The sequence below is a fragment of the Hylobates moloch genome, unplaced genomic scaffold (genome assembly GCF_009828535.3).
Source record: "Hylobates moloch isolate HMO894 unplaced genomic scaffold, HMol_V3 SCAFFOLD_10, whole genome shotgun sequence".
Lineage (NCBI taxonomy): Eukaryota > Metazoa > Chordata > Mammalia > Primates > Hylobatidae > Hylobates > Hylobates moloch.
In genome coordinates, this window is record NW_026652285.1 from 49321399 (window position 1) to 49342610 (window position 21212).

General features: G+C 40.3%; 1 protein-coding gene across 2 annotated transcripts in view; it reads left to right on the top strand.

The window, feature by feature from the left end:
- PCSK5 (proprotein convertase subtilisin/kexin type 5) overlaps window positions 1-21212 on the top strand; it is a 465201-nt gene that overhangs the window by 370342 nt on the left and 73647 nt on the right. The gene's annotated exons all lie outside the window — the stretch shown is intronic.

Consider the following 21212-nt stretch of genomic DNA (forward strand, 5'->3'; position numbering starts at 1 on the left):
GTCAGTAAATTGCCTCTGCACCTCTAGAGCCTGAAATTCCTGCTTTCCGAAAGTCAACAGGAGGGTAATTTGGTAGGCGTCCAGACTCATCCTTTCCACAAAGTCTCTCTGCACCTCCCACCAGGGAAAATTTGGCTCCAGTCCTCCCCGCAGCCTCCAGTTCAGCTTCCAGCACAGTGGGCCAGCCGGGGCCGTCAGAAGCAGAACAGGGACCAAACGCTGCGGCAAGCTGGAGAAGGACCAGGTCCAGGGGCAGGATCTGGACAGGGCCATGCCTCACTGATCACTCTTTGGCCAAGTACCCCAAACTGAAGCAGTGGAAGGCAAGGGGTATCCAGGCTGACCTCTCCAACCCTTAGTCATGTTCTCACTGATGATGTGACTGGGTCAATCAAAACTTTTTTCCTCGCAGCTGTGCCTGTGGCCATCTGTAGCAACCAACTTTCCTTTATATATATATATATATATATATATATATATATATATGTTTTCCTATATGTATGTGTTTTCCATAAAGACAGTGTGTTCTAACTAGCTATAAACTATCCATTATTAGGTGAGACAAGTGAATAACGTTTTGTATGAACCAGGCAGGTAACCCAGGGATGTCTACCTCTCAGCTCCTTATTCCACAGCTCCCAGGGACAGGGAGGGCCCTGGGGACACTGGGAGAACAGTCCCCACTCAATCAGATCACCAGGGAAAGAGCACAGACATGGCATTATCTCCAGAGGGGTAGGTGGTAGAATATTAGAATAGAAAACTTTATCAGTCTCTCCAACCTCTGATACGGACCAGAAAGAGCTGACAGCCTGATTTATCATCATGGTAGAATTTTATGCCCTCAAATAATTGCTAGTAACCTGGAAAAATAAAAAAAACCCAAAAATATAGACTCCAGATTACCACGATCCCAGCATTTGAGTGATGACATTGAGCCTTTGGGTCAGGTTTGGAGGTGAGTCTTGAGAGAGAAGGAAAGTTCTTTTGAAGGGGTGCTTATTGGAAAGCCTAGTGCAATCATGCTAGCTGCCCAAGCCAATTGTAAAATTTCAGATTTATTGTGTTTAGCAGAAATACAGCCTGTACATTTGAAATATTATCCAAATGACCTGGCTTCAACTTAGAAATCTTACATGAATTGAAACAAATGAATTAGGGAGGCCTCTTGCCTTCAGCCCTAAAGGGTCTGTGGGAAGTAAGTCAAGAACCATTTATAGTAGTGATAAAATACTATATTTAAGGCTGTAAAAATTTGGCATGCGAGGACTCAGCTCAGAAGTAAATTTGTTTTATGTGCTCGGCAAAGGAGCAACTGGAAAGTTTTACAAATGGGAAGTTTGACCTATTGAGATTTTAAAGATAAATTATGTCAATTATTCCTTAAGAGTAAGTACGGTCAGTTACCCCCTTGAATATTGAAATGCAAATCCGAGCCATGAAGTCAGTAACAACTTCACTTTGCCGTGGTGCACGTGGCTAATGACAGTTACCCAAAGCCATTGTCCAACTGTCACATCATGTGCCCAAATGTGCATTAGTGGGATGGGCCACTTGGGACCCTAGCAAGCAACTGGGGAGAGCATCAGAGCTATGCCCAATTAACAAACACCTCATATGATGGCGGATGATGCTTTCACTCTGCCAGGAAGCCAGTGATCCTTTACTTGGGAATTCTGTAATATGTCTGTCTGAAGCTAGAACTAGTAGATAATGCTTGATGACTGACAGATGTGTACTTTATTCAAAAGAGCCTTATTAACTTTAGTCTCCTGCACATCTCTGGCCTCAGTGTCTACCTCTTTTTCCTCACCTCACTCTCCAGCTACACTGCAGGGCCCTAGTCGTGATTGCTGTAGCCCATTCTTGCCCCAGGGCCCTGCACTAGCTATTCCCTCTACTTGGAATGTTTTTCCCAAGATACCAATGTGGCTGGCTCCTTCCTGTCATCACATCTCAGTTTAAATGTCAGCTCCTAAGAGGCTTATCCTCAGCACCCAATTCAGCCTCCCTCCCTCTCTGTCTACACTACACTACACACACACACACACACACACACACACACACACACTTCAGTCATCCTACTTTAATTCTAGCAGATCAGATATAAGTATCTGATATTTTGGTGTTTTATTGACTTTTAATATCTGTGTGTCATATTTCTTCCCTCACTTAAAATGTAACTTCCAGGCAGGCAGAGACTTGATCGGTTCTATTTACCGTTGTTTCATCAGCTCCTTGAATCATGCTTACCACATGCAGGTGGTAATCCATAATGTTCAACCAAGTCAATGTCAGCGTCCTCACATGTAAATCTATGGTGAATGATTTGAAAGGGCCCTTGTGGAGCATGGAAGAGCCATACTTCAGTCTCAGGGCTCACCTCAGGTGAATCATTTCAACCCAGTCTCTGGATCTCCCTCCCTCATCTGGAAGCAGTGGGGGGCTGGGCCAGACCAGTGGCCCAAATCAGCAGCTTGCCACCTCTCTTCTGTGAAGCCCTTTCTCTTCCTCACCATCCACTTCTCCCTATTTAGCCAGGACAGCTTTGCTTTCATCTTGTGAATGTATTTGATTTTTCGTAAATTTTCATTTGGTAAAGGATTCTGCTGCTAAAGTAAAATTTTAAATCTCCCAGCTTCGATAAATCCTTCTGTTAGAAATTAATCCTGGCTCAGCTGTAAGAGGCTAGTTGTGTGCTTTGGGGAAATTCACTTAAGCCTCAGACTCCTCATGTAAATGGAGGATAATTTCCATATCTGTCTCACAGGATTGGTGGGAGTATTAAATGAGATAATCCATCTGTAGTAGGCAGAATAATAGGCCCCCAAAAGATGTCCATGCTCAAATCCTCAGAGCCTACAAATATGTAACCCTACACAGCAAGAGGACTTTGAAGATGAGATTAAGGTTAAAGATTTTGAGATGGGGAGATTATTCTGAATTAGCTAAGTGGACTCAATCTGAGCTCATGAGTCTTTAAAGTGGAGAATCTTTCCAGCTGCAGTCAGAAAGACAGACGAGACACTGATAGCCGTGAAGTTGGCAGAAGAGATGTCCCAAGCCAAAAAATGCAGGTGGCATCTAAAAGCCAGATACAACCCTCAGCTGATAGCTAGCAAGGAAATGGATATCTCAGGCCTACAACTGCGAAGAACCGAATTCTGCCAACAACCCGATTGAGTGAGGAAATGGATCCTTTCCCAGAGCCTTCAGAAGGAACCCAGCCCTGCTGCCACTCTGCTTTTAGCCCATTGAGATCTCTATCAGACTTCTAGCCTACAGGACTGTGACATAATAAACTTTTATGTTTTAAGCCGCTAAATTTATGGAAATTTGTTATGGCAGCAATAGAAAACTATTTAACTATTACATTTAAACTATGTAATAAAGTACTTGGCACATGGGAAGGGCTCAATAAATGTAAGCATTTCTTATAAATATTATTAATGGGGCATTTATTAATATCATTATATTATATCAATAACCTCTTCCTGCCTTGATACTGAGCTTCGAATTCTGAAACTCCATTTCATGCCTATCCTGAAGATGTTTACTCTTAGTTGCCTTACAAGAATTATTCACCACCTTCAAGGCCCAGGTGTTGTGCTGGATAGCAATTAGAGGAAATTTCTCAGATGCAAAACCAAGTGTACAGATTAACAACACTAAAGAGGAACAGATGGACACTGGGTGCTTCCTGAGGTGATGTCTTAAGAAAGGCACAACATGACCCATGTAGTAGTTTGGCTGCAGATGCTTAACTTGAGTTTACACATGAGGAAACATCAGGAAAATCCCAAATGAAAAACTTTATTAAAAATAAACCATTGCCTTTCTCCAAATAGGAAAAGAAGAAGTCAAAGTATCTCTCTTTGTGGATGATATGATTCTATACCTAGAAAACCCTAAACACACTGCCAAAAGGCTCCTAGAACTGAAAAATGACTCTGGTAAAGCTGCAGGATAGAAAATCAATGTACAAAAATCAGTAGCATTTTTATACACCAATAATGTTCAGGCTGAGGGCCAAATCAAGAATGCAATCCGATTCACAATAACCCCCTTCCTGCCCTCACAAATATGTAGGAATATATCTAACCAAGGAGATAAAAAATCTCTATGAGAACTACAAAACACTGTTAAAAGAAATCAGAGATGACACAAACAAATGGGAAAATATCCCATGCTCATGGATTGGAAGAATCAATATCATTAAAGTGGCCATACTGCTCAAAGCTATCAGATTCAATGCTATTCCTATTAAGCTGCCAATGTCAATTTCACAGAAGTAGCAAAAACTATTCCAAAATGTATATGGAACCAAAAAAGAGCCTGAATAGTCCAAAGTCATCCTAAGCAAAAAGAAGAAAGCTGGAGGCATTACATTACTCAATTTCAAACTATACTTTAAAGCTACAATAACCAAAACAGCATGGTATTTGTACAGAAACAAACATATGGATCAATGAAACAGAGTAGAGAATCCAGAAATAAATTCATACACCTACAGCCATCTGCTCTGCAACAAAATTGACAAAAATAAGCAATGGGGAAAGCACTTCCTATTTGATAAATGGTGCTGGGATAGCTGGCTAGCCATATGCAGAAGAATAAAACTATACCCCTGTATTTCACCATATACAAAAATTAACTCAAGATGGATTAAAGATTTAAGTGTTAGACTTCAAACTATAAAAATCCTAGAAGAAAACCTAGGGAACAACATTCTGGAGATAGGTCTTGGGAAGGAATTTATGACTAAGTCATCAAAAGCAATTGCAGCAAAAACAAAATTGACCAGTGGGACCTAATTAAACTCAAGAGCTTCTGCACAGCAAAAGAAACTATCAACAGAGTAAACAATCATCTGACAAAGTTTTAACATCCAGAATCTACAAAGAACTTAATTCAACAAGCAAAAAAAAAAAAAAAAAAGACCTTAAAAAATGAGCAAAAGACATGAACAGACACTTCTCAAAGGACGAAATACAAGCAGACAACAAACATGAAACAATTATCCACATCACTAACATCAGAGAAATGCAAATCAAAACAAAAAGGTAACATCTCATACCAGTCAGCGTGGCTATTATCAACAAGTCAAAAACAACAGATGCTGGCAAGCCTGTGGAGAAAAGAGAATGCTTATACCCTGTTGGTGTGAATGTAGAGTAGTTCAGCCACTGTGGAAGGCACTTTGGAGATTTCTCAAAGATCTTAAAACAGAACTACTGTTTGACCCAACAATCCCATTACTGGGTATATACCCAAATATATCCAGTATATTTATATATACCCAAAAGAAAAGAAATCCTTCTGACAAAAAGACACCTGCACTCCTATGTTTATCAGAGCACTATCCACAACAGCAAACATATGGAATCAACCTAGGTGTCGATCAATAGTGGGCTGAATAAAGAAAATGTGGTACATATATACCATGGAATACTATGCAGCCATAAAAAAGAACAAAATTATGTCCTTTGTAGCAACATGGATGCAGACGGAGGCCATTATCGTAAGCAAATTAACACAGGAATAGAAAACCAAATACTGCCTGTTCTCATTTATAAATGGGAACTAAACATGGGGTACTCATGGACATAAAGATGACAGCAATAGAAAATGGGGACTAATGAAGAGGAAAGGGAGGGAGGGGGAGGAGGGTTGAAAAACTAACTAATGGGTACTAAGTTCAGTATCAGTTATACCCTAAACCACAGTGTCACTCAATATACTCAGGTAACAAATCTGCACATATACCACCTGAATTGAAAATAAAAGTTGAAAAAAGGTGAAAAAAATTGCCTTTTAAAAATATCAATATCACCAACGTCAAAGAAGAGCCAAGAAATTGTTCTAGATTAGAGGAAACTAAACAAATGAAATGACTAAATGCAATGCATGATCCTAGAATAGATCTCTATTGAACATTATTGGGTCAATTGAAATAATTGGAATATAGGTGGGAGAGTAGATAAATGTATTTATTAATATTAAATTTCCTGAGTTGAAACTTTCTGAAGTATGACTCTATTGTGGTTACATGACAGAACATACTTATTCTTAGGAAATACAAACTGAAATGTTTATGGGTAAAAGACCACAAGTATGCATCTTAGTTTCAAATAGTTCCAAAAAAATGTATGTATAATATATAAAACAAGTGAGTGACCACCTTCTAAAGCAAATGTGGCAGAATGTTAACAATAGGTGAACTCTAGGTAAAGGGCAAATATTTTATTCTTGCAAGTTTTCTGTAATTTTGAAGTTATTTTCAAATAAAGAGTTTTAAAAATTGCCCAATTCTCTTTGCAATCCTGTAAAGAGAAGGAAATGTTAGCTCTCGGTGCCCATTTAAACCACAGTTTTTCTTTTGATTTATAATTGCATCTGATACCTATGTTATTATGCCTGCCCATTTTTAAGACTTTCACAATGTAGAGCTTTCAAAATTAGTATAAAGACAGAAAGCTTCTTCAAACTTCCCTTTAGGTGCATTAAAAGTAAGCACTGGTTAAAGAAAGTACAATTTTCATGTAATCCACTGGTTTTACATGCTAAGTTCTTAGATACTGAAGCATTAGCATAGTCCCTGGCAATATTCATCTAATAGGATAAATTATTCCTGGTAGGCTATATATCTGTTCAAAAAAGTGGCAAAGCTGTCAGCTAAACAGCTAGATGAATGAAGTAAACAGTCCATTGTAAAAAATAATTACATGGTACTTACTATATGTAGACATAATTGGCAATAATGGGCCAAAAGGAGGGATCACGGCAGCTTGGGTCAATCACAGGGGTCTCCAGATGTTTCTAAATGTGTGCCTATTTAATTCCCATTGCAAAATAAGCCCTTTCATCTTTCATAACATTGATAAAAAAAGTTGATGTTCACAGCGGTGTTTTTATGGAAACTGAGCCCTATTCCCCTCCATGCACATGCCAAAATCTATGAGCCTTCTGTGATCAAGCTCATCTCTCTTCCATCAGTGCCAAACTTCTTAGAAATACTGAAGATTTCTAAAATTGATCAATGCTTTGGCAAATTGCCTCGTCACCAAGAATAAACACTCACAGACTTAAGCAGCCACTTGTGCATCTATCATTGAATAGAGCCTCAAGATACTGGAAGTGATGTATCAATGGCTTTCCTACCAGCCGGTTGCTTCTCTGGAAGCAAAGGAAACAATGCTGAGCGTTGTAATCCATGTAATTTGTGGCCATTAGAAAGACTGGTAGATGCTCTTTCATTGAGTCCCTTTGGACTAACAACATAGCCCATCTGGAGCACAAAAGCTGTAAACCTGGAAAAAAAAATCGACTGCACAGATGAGCAGTTTTGGTGCACCTTCCCCATTCAGAGGTGCTAATAAGGAAAAATGCTGAATTACTATGATTACCCATGACTTGAAAATAGCTTATCACCTGCCAATCTGAATGAAGGCCCCTGGAGGGCTGTGAAATGCCACAAAGAACAATGGCCTTGGAATCAGAATCTGCAGTGTCTGAGAGAGGCATCCCAGTGCAAGGCTAAAGGGCCACCAGCCTTCTAAAATGGAGCTCTTATTCTCAGTAAACCCTGCAAACTGGTTCTGGGCTGTTCCCATGCCAGAGAGAAGGAAAATAGAAGAGGTTTCATAAAACAATCAGGCCCGTAAAAGTAGAAATGCAGGGGAGAGAAAGCCAGCAATTATCCAAAAGAATCATATCTTAGATAAGCGGCCAATTTAAGGTATTTCACGGTGGGGCAAAGCTCTCTCCACATTCAGCAGATAATTGTTAGCCTGCTTTCTACTTTATGTGTGATTGTGTAAACTTAATCATACTGCAAAATCCCTCTTGTCTTCAGACCTCAGTGCCCCTGGAATGTTGTTAAAGTGGTCACATGAGGTTCATTAGGAAGAAGAGCTTGGCTTTGTAGAGACTGGGTATTTGGCTGTTCACAGGAATCTTTTCTTCGTTATCACAAAGCTCTGTGTTAAGACTATTGTAGACACTAAAGCAGAGTACCTCCCAGCCGAGCAAGACATAATATCTCAGTGGTGGCCTGCCCCATTGGCAGGTGCTAAGCTTTTATTTTTATTATTATAATGGCTTTGTTTCCCCATGAACCATTTAGACGAAGTATGACCACAGTCTGTGTCTTCACTTACGGCCAACTTTTTCTCTTAATTTACTGTGGCATCAAAACAACAAGGATTTATTTATAAATTTTTGTTCTCTTTAAGAATGGATACAAGGAGAAAAGTCTCCCAAAATTGAAGAGCATTGTCTTTTTATTCAGTAATGCACTGCCTACCCTCCCAAAACTCACACACATGCTTGTTGGTACACACACACACACATTTGTGGATCTGCCTTCCTTCAAAATGTTCTAACGTGGGACTGGAGAGGTGGATAGGCTGACTTGTGCCACAGACTAAGACATCTGCCATTAACTGATGGGACAGCAAATAATGTAAAAATATGTTTTGTCTTTCACTAGCTTCTCTAGACAAATCGGCTTTGTGTTCATAGTGCTGCTTCTAAGTTTCTTTCACCTTTTTCATAATTCCTTGCTCTCCGATTGCCTTTGAAAAATCCTGAAAAGCTGCCACTTTTGGAGCAGAATGAGCTGAAAGGGTGTTTTCTCTTTTCTTCCCCACCCACCCCACACATACACACATACACGTGCTTGTCAGCTGGTAATGCGTTTCTCTATACCTGAATCATAATTCACTTCTTTTTCTAAATAACACCAAGTGTTTTTTTAAAGCCCACGGTGATAAGAGTTGTTGCTTTGTTTGTTGCCTGGTGGTGGCCCACATGGATTTGTATAGTTCTCAGTCATAATCAGTCTAAAACATATTTCCTCATTACCTGGTGTATATCCCAGTCTGTAGTATAAGGAGAAACTAGAAGATACAGTTTTAATCTTCAAAAACTAGAAGCGCTGGGTGCAGTGGCTCATGCCTATAATCCCAACACTTTGGGAGGCTGAGGTGGACAGATTGCTTGAGCCCAGGAGTTTGAGACCAGCTTGGGCAACATAGTGACACCCCATCTCTACAAAAAAATACAAAAACTAGCCAGATGTAGTGGTACACACTTGTAGTCCTATTTACTTGGGAGGCTGAGGAGGGAGGATCACTTGAGCCCAGGAGGTCAAGGCTGCAATGTGCTGTGACCGTCCCACTGCACTCCAGTCTGGGTGACAGAGCAAGGCTCTGTCTCAGAATCAAAACGAAACAAAAAACAAAAACAAAACTAGAAGCACCAGGCTAGTGATCAGTAAAACTGGATTTAGTCCTCAAGCTGCCACTGCCTACTGTTTGGCTTTGGCCAAGTCCCTAAAAATTTCTAGTCTCAGTTTCTTCATCTGTAAAATTTGGAAAGGGGTGAAATTCATATCTACAAGTGCCAGACAGGTACCACGGTCAAGTGGGCCAACAGGACATCCCCATCTAGAGGAATCATTTGCCCTTCAGCCCCAACCAATTGCTGCATGCAGAACTCGAGGTAATTCAGACTTTTATGAAAAATCTTTTGATTTCCTTAATATAGTTTAAACATTGTTTGTGCTGGCCGAACAAATCATTTCTGCAAAGTATATTCCAGTCCACCACTTCTAGACTCCTGGCACTCTCAAGTCTCTCCTTCCCTCTGTGTGATGTTTAGAACCATTCAGCAATTGACATCCAATCTAAGTGTTCAGGGGAGTGAATACAACCCAGGAAAGATGATCACGATATTCCTCAGGCTACCAAGTGATTATGAATTGCACTGATCACTCATCACAGTTTCAGCAGGTGCAAGTGTTACTAGTAAAAATTGAGATGGATTGCTGACTTTTGAGAAGGAGGAGAAGCTTAAAAAGGGTATTAAAGAAAACAAAGCTCCATTTGTAACCAGACAGCATTTCCAGCCGGCAGTATACAAAAGAAAGAACAAGTGGAAGCGCTTCTGTATAATTTGCTGCACAACTCTGGAGATTCAGCTAAACCTCCTATAGCTGTAAGCAATAAAAGCACAGAAGTAAAGAGAAGTAACCAAAACATACCTAGTATTCCATAGAAGCCATCACATAACACAGAGGACAAAAATGTGTAGCAATAAATAACACATGGAACATAGCAAAACTCTCAGATCAAGGGAAACATTTTTGAAGAAAACTATTTCCAAAATCTGTGAAGTTTTAAAAAGGTAGAGCAACAGGCCAAGGCTCCAAACCTAGAGGGAAAGGATAGATTCTCTGGCTGGTGCCTCCTGATTAATGAATAGAAAGTGATCCAGTTGCTATAGCGACTTGAAGATACACAAAAGAAAACATCACTTCTTTAAAATATGCCTGATGATGAATAGGCAGAGTCTTTCAAAATATTTTTTTAAAAATATGAGCAACTCTTTTTTTTTTCTTCCAAATGAATCACACAGGATGTCTCTTAGATTTCTTTCTTTCTTCTTTTTTTTCAGATAACAGGACTTGTTTACACAAGTCCTAGTTTGTTTACATGAACCAGCAATTCGGGCAAAAATTAATGATCAGAAAATATGTCTGTTGGAGAATAAGTTTTGTTTTTCAGCAGTTTTGTTTCTGTTTGAGCAGCAAGGGAGATAAGTGTATGTTGTCTTGGTTTTCCTTTTTTCCAGCAATATATTTACTTGGAGAGTTTCCTCGGATGCTGAGAATGTGAAATGTACATAAGCAATCAGGAAATGGAAGGTTGTGTTTGCTGAAACCTTCCATTATCTGTCTGAATGGAGAGGTAATAAAAAATATGATTTTGGTGGGACTGAATGCCCACTCTCTTTGGCTCTCCAGCCTGGCCCCCACAATCTCCAAAGGATTGTTCTGTTTTGCTCCAGGCAGTTCAGCCTTGGCACAGTATCCTGAATAGAGGACATTCAAGGCAAGGTCTTGAAATAAAAACTGCAGTGATTAAATATCCTGGGGACCCCTTCTGTGGGGGATGGAGAGCCCTTACTTGAACGATTTGAGTAAACTGTTGGCACAAGTTCCCAGCTGAAGTGTCCCAAGGCCTGCAGCCTGGAGAGACATTCTTTAGCTGAAAATGTGATGTGGACTTTTGCTAACCAGCAGAGAGGTCAATGATCTTGAACAGCATCCTAAGCCTGTGTAATATGGTCTTTTAAAGTGGGTATGTGAATATTTTTATTAAAGGATATGTAATCTTAAATAAAGGTAGTTCATAGGGGAGTAGGGAAAACACTTGAAAATCATAGGAAGAGAAGTTCCCAAACCTGCACCTGTTCTGTGTGATCTTGGGCAAGTAACTGAGGTTTCTTGGGGCTCAGTCTACTCACCCCTAAAATGAGGAAGTTAGACCACTTTAAAGTCAGCAAACATATTAAGTGCACACTGTGTGCTATCATCTTCCACCCACATCCCCAGATCCCACTCCTGAGTCCCAGGGATCCATATACAGCACTGTTAAGCTGCTCAAGCCAAAATTCCAGGAAACCTGTCATTTCTCCCCCTTTCCTTGGGCTTCGTTGAAATAAAAAGGTAATGGCCAGGCGTGGTGGCTCACGCTTGTAATCCCAGCACTTTGGGAGGCCGAGGCGGGCAGATCACGAGGTCAGGAGATCGAGGCCATCCTGGCTAACATGGTGAAACCCCGTCTCTACTAAAAAATACAAAAAAAAAAAAAAATTAGCCGGGCGTGGTGGCGGGCGCCTGTAGTCCCAGCTACTGGGGCGGCTGAGGCAGGAGAATGGCATGAACCCGGGAGGCGGAGCTTGCAGTGAGCCGAGATTGCGCCACTGCACTCCACTCTGGGTGACAGAGCGAGACTCCATCTCAAAAAAAAAAAAAAAGGAAATAAATAAATAAAAAGGTAATAATCACACCTCTCCCACAATTCAGAATCAAATGAGCATTAAGGGAGAAAGGAGATTATACAGAAAAAAAAATCAAAGCATCAGCTTTATTCCCTATAAGGCCAAAAGGGAAAATATGAATTAGATCTCTGAACTGCAAACTTCCTAACCACTCCCCTCTGCATTAACCTTCCCATCTCGCTCATCTGGGCATATGAGTTCCTTCTCCCAAACTCACCAATTCACACATGATAAAGTATTCCTCTTTTCACTAAAAAGAAGTAGGTGAATTGAAAAGAACTAGCAGCTCTCTTTCGAATATTTTAAAGGTCAAGGCAGGAACACATGGTGTCCCCAAATGTAAGTTACATTTTAGTTTCCCAGAGCTGCTGCCACAAAGTACTATAAAATGAGTGGCTTAGGCCGGAAGGTGGCTGACACCTGTAATCTCAGCACTTTGGAAGGCCAGGGCAGGAGGATCACCTGAAGCCAGAAGATCGAGACCAGCCTGGGCAACATAGCAAGACCTCATTTCTACAAGAAAAAATTAAAAATGGATGGCTTACAACAACAGAAATGTATTCTCTCACAGTTCTGGAGGCTGGAAGTCCAAAATCAAGGAATTGGCAAGGTTGGCTTCTTCTAGAGGCTCTGAGGGCAAATTCGTTCTTGCCTCTTTCTGGCTCCTTGTGGCTGCTGGCAGTCCTTGGCATTCTTTATCTTGCAGCTGCATAACTCTCATCTCTGCCACAGTCTCGTGGCTTACTCCCTTCTATGTCTGTGTGTCTGTGTCTTCACGTTTATACAGAAATGAGTCATTTGATTTAGCTTAGGGCCCACCTTAATGTAATGTGACCTCATCTTAGTGACCGATTACATCTGCAAAGACCCTATTGCCAAGTACATAGAGTACTTGAATGTGTACTATGTACTTAGAGTACTATGAGTATTACTATGTATACTATGTACTTAGAGTACTATGAGTGTGTACATAGAGTACACATTCATAGGGAGTAGGTATTAATGTTTGGACATATCATTTTGGAAGACATAATTCAACTCACAATGGTTGAACAAGTCTTTTCTACTTCCTAAATATTTTTCGCTCTGTCTACTTCTACCCATCTCAACAACTATACTTTAGTTCAGGCCACAGACATCATTCCCCCAGATACCACATCAGTCTTCTAACTAGTCTCTCTGATTCCAGTCTTCTTTTGTTCTCCTGTTCTCGAAAATCCACTCTCTGCTCTAATAATGGCCTTCTTTCTAAAATGTAAACCTGACGGTGACAACTGCCTTCAAATCTAAAATGACTTCCCATGGCTATGGATAAAGTTCATACTCCCAGCCCAGTGCAGTGGCTTACGCCTGTAATCCCAGCATTTTGGGAGTCTGAGAGGGGCAGATCACGAGGTCAGGAGATCAAGACCATCCTGGCCAATATCGTGAAACCCTATCTCTACTAAAATACAAAAAAATTAGCTGGGCGTGGTGGTGCGTGCCTGTAGTCCTAGCTACTTGGGAGGCTGAGGCAGAGGAATTGCTTGAACGTGGGAGGCAGAGATTGCAGTGAGCTGAGATCATGCCACTGCACTCCAGCCTGGTGACAGAGTGAGACTCCATCTCAAAAAAAAAAAAAATTCACACTCCCAAGAATGAAACAAAATCTTCTTCATTATCATTGATCTTCAGCCACTGATCTGTCCAGCCTTTCCTCTCCTGCCTCTTCTTGCTTCTCCAAGCATTTCTACTTCTTACTCTAGCTACTTCAAACTCTTTGCAATCCACCTTGGTACTTTCCCCATCCTATTATTTAAAACCTGTATGTTTTTAAGACGGGGGCAACTATGCTATATTTTGAGGTCTTGTCACTCACTCTACAGTTCCCTCAAGGGGAACTGAATAAATCTTTTCACTAAAGGAATCATCTCTGTAAATTTAGCTCTCTCTACATGAATGCCTTTCTTTCCTTTTCTGCCTTCTCTCTGTACCACTCCCTCTAATTCATCTTTCAGGTCTCACCTAAGCTTTTGCTTCCTCAAGAAACCATTCTTTGAACATTCTCCCCACACACAGACACACATGTGCTCAAATTTAGGTATCACTTTATTTTCTTAGCCAATTGTTCAGAATCCTCTTAGCAACATTGAAAACACAGCATTCATTGCGATATCTTTCTACTTGCTTCTTTCCCCCAACTCTGAGCTAAATCTTGTACTAGGAATTAGTCTCCTTCATAGCCTCCTTCTTTCATCCACCAAATTTCAATGCCCCTTCTCAAGGTATTTCTTCTTATATACTATGTCTCTTTATCATTCTCCCTGGGCTAACAGCTGTTTGCTTTCTTGGTTATTCTGTAATTTCACTGTGATGAGTCTTCTTATAGATTAACAAAATACTTATATATATTATATATATATATATATATATATTTGTACTGCTTCTTGAAATTAATCATGGGGATTTATTGATATTATTATTATCATTACAGACAGTATATCTCTGTCACCCAGGCTGGAGTGCAGTGGTGTGATCATAGCTCACTATAGCCTGGAACTCCTGGGCTCCAGAGAAGCTCTTGCCTCAGTCTCCCAAGTAGCTGGGATTACAGGTGCATGCTATCATACATGGCTAATTTTTAATTTTTTTTTCTTTTTTTTTGTAGAGACAGGGTCTTGCTATATTGCCTAGGCTGGTCTCAAACTCCCAGGCTCAAGCAAGCCTCTTGCTTTGGCCTCGCAAAGTGCTGGGATTGCCAGCATGAGCCACTGTGCCCAGCCAGATTGGTGGGGTTTTTTTTTTTTTTTTTTCAACAATTCTGGAAAATTTTCAAGGATTTTATTGTTATCAAATATTGTCTCTTTCCCATTCTCTCAGTTATCTCTTTTCGGAACTTTGACATTTTTTAGCCCATCTCATTTTAACCTCCACGTTTCTTAACCACCCTTTCCTGTTTTTTAGCTTTTATTGTCTCTATGGGTTGAAGCTTCTATCTTTTCTTTACACCTATCTTTGAGTTTACCTAATTCTTTTTCTGCTATGCCTAATCTACTGTTTAATCTATCCACTGAGCTTTAGATTCTAATTTTTATGTCTATCACTTATAGAAGTTATATGTAGTTGTTTTACAAACCACTTGGTTATTTTATGTTTTCAAGATGTTCTTTTTATTTCTTTAAAAATTTTAAATATTTGTTATTTTATATTTTGTACCAGCTACTTTCAAGATCTGTAGTCTCTATGGGTTTGATTCTGGTGTTATTTCTGCTGACTTTCTCTCATGGTGACTGATTTCCTTATGTGGTCTATGTTTTTAAACTGTGACCATTTTCCTTGAAAATTTACCCGTGAAAATACTGTAAGGTCTGGTTTAAGATTATATTTTTTAAGAGAAGATTTGCATTTCCTTCTATCAATTGCCTTAAGGCATTACTTACCTGGAACTACTTGAAATTGAATTTTCCTTTTGAGATGTTCTAGAACACACAGGTAACATGAATTATGACTATAAACCTATGTGAGATCTAGCTTAGGGTTACACATTCTCAAAGGGGTTTTTTTTGTTGTTTTATTTTGTTGTATCTACCTGTCTTAGTCCATTTGTATTGCTATAAAAGAGTACCCGAGGCCAGGAAATGTAGAAAGAATAGAGGTTTATCTGGCTCATGCTTCTGCAGGCTGTACAAGAGCATGGCTCCGGCATCTGCTTCTAGTGAGGGCTCCAGGCTGCTTCCACTCATGGTGGAAGGGGGAGAAACAAGGGGAGGGGAGGCGCCAGGCTCTTTTAAATAAGCAGCTCTCATAGGAACTCTCACGGGAATTAGTAAAGCAAGAACTCACTCCTTCCCAAGAGGACAGCACCACCCCATGCATGAATGACCCACCCACATGACCCAAACACCTCCCATTAGGCCCTACCTCTGACATTGGAGATTAAAAAAAAAATTTATCCTTTTTTTTAAAAATATTGTTTTTATACCTATTTGAATGGGAGGAGATAAAATTTTAACATGAGGTTCGGAGGGTCAATGCTAAGGATGAGACCAAGATAATTTTTTCCTGTCTCTTCCTCCTGAAAAATTTATTTTTCATCCATCCTTCACTAAGACTGCAATCCATGTGTTCTTATCGCAGCCCTGCATTTTATCTGACAACCCTAACTATAATAAGAATGCTCTGAGTTTGCCCATTAAGCAAGATAAATAAAAGATTATTTTTTGTTTGTTTGCTTCTTTGGTTTTTGGGGGTTTTTTTGTTGTTTGTTTGTTTTTCAGATGGAGTCTCTTTCTGTCACCCAGGCTGGAGTACAGTGGCATGATCTTGGCTCACTGCAACCTCTGCCTCTCAGGTTCAAGTGATTCTCCTGCCTCAGCCTCCTGAGTAGCTAGGATTACAGGCATGCACCACCACACTTGGCTAATTTTGTATTCTTAGTAGAGAGAGAGTTTCACCTTGTTGGCCAGGCTGGTCTCAAACTCCTGATCTCAAGTGAGCCACCTGCCTCGGCCTCCCAAAGTGTTGGGATTGCAGGCGTTAGCCACTGTGCCTGGCTGATAAAATCCTAATTAAGTGGGAAGAGAGAAGAGAGAGAATCATAACTTGGCTGCTTTCAGCCTGAAAAAATATTTCTGTGGTACACTAGATTAGAGGTTTCTCCATTCTATCATTCGCCACACTGTGGTTTCTCTCTAATTAGCTTTGTTAATTACTGTCCCTTCACCAATTTGCAAATTCCTTGAGGTAGGAACTGCCTTTCTCATCTGTACTCCTTATAGTATCCAAAGCAGTGGATGGACTGTAGTGTGGGATCAATTAACTGTTTATTACTTCTAAGTCCACTTCACTACTGGGTGCTCCTCTTCTCCCATCCATCCAGGTGCTTGGGCAAGGCCAGGGAGTAATCCCATTCCCTCACCCCACACATCTTATCATTTAATATTCTCAATTTTATTTCTTTACTTTCTCTCAAATCTGAGTTTTGCTGTTACTGTACCCACAGTGTTAGTTTATCCCTAATCATTTCTCCTCTAGGATATTCCTAAATAAATAAATAAAATAAAATAAAATAGAAATTTCTTGAGTGTGTTACATAGAATCTAGTTGAGCAAGATTTAATAGATGTATCTATTTCTGCAGTTAAATAAGCCATAACCACACAGTAGACACAGTCATCATTTTAAGTAAATCAGATCACATAGGTCATTTTCCTGAAGCTTCTCATGCCTCCCCATTACTCTTCGATTAGAATGTAAACCTCCTACCCTGGCCTATAAGATCCTATATGATCTTGACCTGCCTATGACCCTGGCATCACCTCCTGACTCTCTCTCTTTCTCTCCATCTCTTCCAGCCCCACTGGCCTTCTTGATGCTCCTTGAAGGGGATAAGCTTTCCCTGGCCTCTGTCTGGAACACCTACCCTCAGAACCTCCCATGCTAGCTCTTTGTTATCATTCGAATCTCTACTCAGATGTCAATTCTTGAAAGACACTGCCTCACTACCCCATCTAAATTAGGGCCTCTCCTCTCCACCCCAGTCTCATCACTCTCTAACCCTTTATCTGAATTTACGTACTTACTTATGTGTTTTCTTCATCCAATGCATATTTCTGGAGCATCTGCTATATACCAGCTGTTCTTGGCACTGGAGACACAGGAAAACAAAACAGAACAACCTGTCTTCATGAAGCTTGTGTTTTACTGTTTGCTTCACGCATTTATTGAACAAAAATTTATGCTTTGTTTTCATTCTAATAATTATCTAGGCTGGATGCAGTGGCTGACTCCTATAATCCCAGCATTTGGGGAGGCCAAGGCGGGTGGATCACCTGAGGTCAGGAGTTCGAGACCAACCTGGCCAACATGGTGAAATCCTGTCTCTAAGAAAAATACAAAAAAATTAGTGGGTGTGGTGGCACACACCTGTAGTCCCAGCTACTCGGGGGTCTAAGGCAGGAGAATCACTTGAATCTGGGAGCCGGAGGCTGCAGTGAGATTATGCCACTGCACTCCAGCCTGGGCGACAGAGTGAGACTCCGTCTCAAAAACAATAATAATAATAATCTAATTTTTTCTTTTTATTATGTCTTCCTCCCAAAAAATGAAGGCTTCAGAATAAATGAATACATGAATGAATGTACAGCGTTAGTGAGCGATCCCTATAGGAATTGCTGCATATTTTCATCCATCACTTCTACCTGCTAGTCAGTCTAGAGAAGCATGGAAATCCACAAACAGCTTGCCTATTATGATATCCCGTTACTGGAATTAGAGAACTTGATAAAGACTAGAGTCCAATAGAAGACTGTACCCTCTTTAGCCAACATTTGTAGACAATAATTTCAATTACTTATTCCAGTCTCTTCTACCACCGTGTCCCTCCAGGGAGTTGAGCCCCACTGTCAGCTGCACCATTTGCATTACTGCCAATTCAAACATTTATTCATTATCCCTGGGCACCGATGAGAACAACATGATTGAAAATCACTAGCAAACCCCCAACCAAATACTTTGTATCCCAGCACCATTGAACCTTCCAGAAAAATCAGCTTTGGCAAAACTGTCAGAGGATCCATTTTGTATTCGAGTGTTAATTATTTGAGGCAATTCTAAGTGCAAGACCTATTTGAATTATGTACTTTTTAGTGTTATTTGGGGCTTATAATTAGTTGCATTCTTTGGGAATATAAATGTTTTACCCAGTTCATTATCTTCGGGTGGACTGAAAAATGTCAGTGACTCTCTGGCAAATTTGTACAGCATTGTCAGTAAGTAAGTATATATTTACCTGGGAGAATATGCATCATTGACAATTTACTTAATTATCTCTCAAAACAATTCAAGTATTGGCTGCTTATAATGCTGTCTTTCCCCTCAAAGGGAGCAGTAGGACATCTCAACAGGGGTGGACATTCTGCTGCTACTCCAACAAGGTTGCAGGTGCTCATATAGGGACTTGTTTAAGAATGCTTGGCCCCAGTGAAAGCCACGAGTCTCAGGAGAGCCAAGAATAACCCCATCTCCTATTCATTGGCCGCCTTTGCAAAATTGTATCAGGAAAACAATTCGTTTTAAAAGTGAATCTTTTTCAAGGAGATTATACAAACATCTGCCACCATTTTAGCCAAACCCCACGGAAGAACATCAGTCCTGTCCTGGTGGTGTAGAATTAGGAAATGCCGGGAGACAAAATGGGAAGATGAGAAAATAGGAGTGGGCAGAAAAGAAAGGAACAAAAAAGTAAAGAGCTTAGCCAAATGACAAGCTCCCTCAGGGGAGATCTGTGGGAGGATGCTGTTTTCAAACACATGACCCAAATGATGTCTAGAACTCAGAACCTGAGCTTTTTTTTTCCCTTAATAACATTTTTGTTTTAATCAATTCTGTAACACACATTTATTTTAACAGCATGGAAACATGTATATGTACACGTAAAGCAGACAAAGATTATTGTTAATATTTGAGCTTTTTGCCTTCTGATTTTCAATAAAGCCATCTCTGTCTGTCTGTCTATCTATCTATCCATCCATCCACACAGATAGGTATCTACCTACCATATACATAGATATGGGTTATCATCCTTTTCTACATTGCCTATCATGAAATGTTTCTATGTCATTAAATACTCTTGAGAAACAAAATTTCAATGTCTATTAGCCCATCTTTTATAAATGAACAGGCATATCTCATTTTACTGCATTTTGCTTTATTGTACATTGCACATATTGCATTATTTAGGCTGCAAAAAAAAAAAAGAACTTATGTTCATGATTTTTATGTTAACCTGTTAAATCTTAAATTTTCTACTCTAGCACATCTTTTTAATGTATGTAAAATATTCATTGATATGGTTTGGCTGTGTCCTCACCCAAATCTCATCTTGAATCGTAGCTCCCATAATCCCCACATGTCAAGGGAGGGACCCGGTGGGAGGTAATTGAATCATGGGGGCAGGTTTTTCCCGTGCTGTTCTCATGATAGTGAATAAGTTTCATGAGATCTGATGGTTTTATAAAGAACAGATACCCCACACACACTCTCTTGCCTGACACCATGTAAGACGTGTCTTTGCTCCTCCTTCACCTTTCACCATGATTGTGAGGCCTCCTCAGCCACATGGAACTGTGAGTCCATTAAACCTTTTTTTTTTGTCTTTTTTTTTTTTTTTTTTTTGAGGCAGAGTTTTGCTCTTCTTGCCCAGGCTGGAGTGCAATGGCGCGATCTCAGCTCACTGCAACCTCCGCCTCCTGGGTTCAAGCGATTCTCCTGCCTCAACCTCCCAAGTAGCTGGGATTACAGGCATGCATGCCTGGCTAATTTTGTATTTTTAATAGAGACAGAGTTTCTCCATGTTGGTCAGGCTGGTCTCAAACTCCCGACCTCAGGTGATCCACCGGCCTCAGCCTCCCAAAGTGCTGGGATTACAGGCTTGAGCCACCGCACCTGGCCAAACCTCTTTTTCTTTTAAATTACCCAGTCTCGGGTATTTCTTCATAGCAGTATGAAAATGCACTAATACATTCATGCACTAGTACATAATAATAATGAATAATAATTTATACACACACATATATTAGCATGCAAGTGGAGGGTGAGCATAACGTGTACAAATGTTATATTTTCTAACGTACTAATTTTTTAAGCCAATGAGTGATTAATGAAAACAGTATGGAGCTTAGAACTTTAGATTTCTGTTGTTGATTGAGATTGGAGAGTGGCTGGAGCTGGAAGTTCTATGAAGTATGGCTGGAGCATGACTTTGGTCTAATACTTGGCCTAAGAGTGGGAGATATTGGCCAAGCTGAATCCTGGGAAGGTGAATGGAGCCCCTAGTTTGGTACAGCATAAGATATAGATGATTAGACCAGAGAAGGTGACTGGGCCAAAAGGTTGAGATTGTCTGGGAGAAGCAAGTATCCAGGGTATGCTAAACTACAATCAAATGGGTAATGTTTTATGGAAGATTTGCAGATGTAGCCTAAGAGAGTCAAAGTGGAAGGAACCTAAGGAGTCTAGAACACTTGAGAAGAGAGTGAGAGAGGTGAGAGCCTAGGAGTCTCCCAAGAGCACATATTTGCCATGCCCATTCGTCTATCATCCTAGCCAGTTACCTGGTAGGTTCTTGCAGTAACAGGACACAGGACAGATAGGTTTCAATAGCGAGTGGTAGGGGGGAGTCTGGCTTGCATGGGGTATGAATGAAAGTCCTAGAAGCTTGAATGAGATAGCCAAAGATAAGATAAGATAAGAGCACCCTAAAATTACCCCCTCACCACCAGTTTTGCGGAGGGTCGATTCTGCCTAAACATAGTGTCTACTTCATGGCCAATTGTGGCAGGTATAGACATTCTATGATAAAAGGCTATCCTGAAGACATTGAGTTTC